The sequence below is a fragment of the Carassius carassius genome, chromosome 21 (assembly GCF_963082965.1).
Source record: "Carassius carassius chromosome 21, fCarCar2.1, whole genome shotgun sequence".
Lineage (NCBI taxonomy): Eukaryota > Metazoa > Chordata > Actinopteri > Cypriniformes > Cyprinidae > Carassius > Carassius carassius.
Genome location: NC_081775.1, coordinates 9,322,724 through 9,323,393, shown reverse-complemented (window position 1 = coordinate 9,323,393; position 670 = coordinate 9,322,724). Strand labels below are relative to the sequence as shown.

Below are 670 nucleotides of genomic sequence, written 5' to 3'. Positions count from 1 at the left end.
AATCAGATGGTTAGTGTGCTGAATTGTAACAAGTCAATTGGCAGCCCATTTCACAAATAATTGTGACCAAACCAATCATCATTATTTAAACTGAGAAGAATCACATAAGATTTAGTCAAACAGATATGTTCATCATCAAGCTACATCTCTCTCTGTTGTGGTGGCAAACTGGAGTCATTGCTTTTCTTTTGAACAGTCAATGCATATTGTCATAAGTCAGGGATAGGCAAGTTTAGCTTCAGCCCTCATAAAAACTCACCTGCCTCTATCTATCTAGTAATACAAAAACACTGATTGCCTTTTTCAGGTGTGTTTAATTAGGGAGCTAAACTCTGCAGGATAGTGGCCCTCCAGGAGGACCACTCCTATCCCTGTCATAAGGGATGTTAGTGAGATTTTTCATATGGAATTAAAAGAGCATTTATTTAATGCAAAGTTAGTCAGTATTCAATCATATTCTTGAGAGGGGCATGCTGGGAACTTTTCATTGGTCACTCATTAACCCTTTACTGGACAAAGAATTTACAAAGACTTAAAAGACGGGAAACTTCCGCTGATATTTTGAACCAGTTTGAGCAAAATTCAAAGGATGATATATGATTTAATTACTTACGTAAATCCAATATAATTAAGCTCTGTTAAAGTTGTTTTTATACAACCTGTCATTGTC

The 670-nt window shown here is 36.0% G+C and overlaps 1 non-coding gene across 1 annotated transcript; it reads right to left on the bottom strand.

The window, feature by feature from the left end:
• On the bottom strand, nt 1-101 carry LOC132098295 (small nucleolar RNA U13). The gene has a single exon (XR_009422862.1). It is a non-coding gene; the product is annotated as a small nucleolar RNA U13 (small nucleolar RNA).
• Between the last annotated feature and the right edge of the window lie 569 nt (nt 102-670).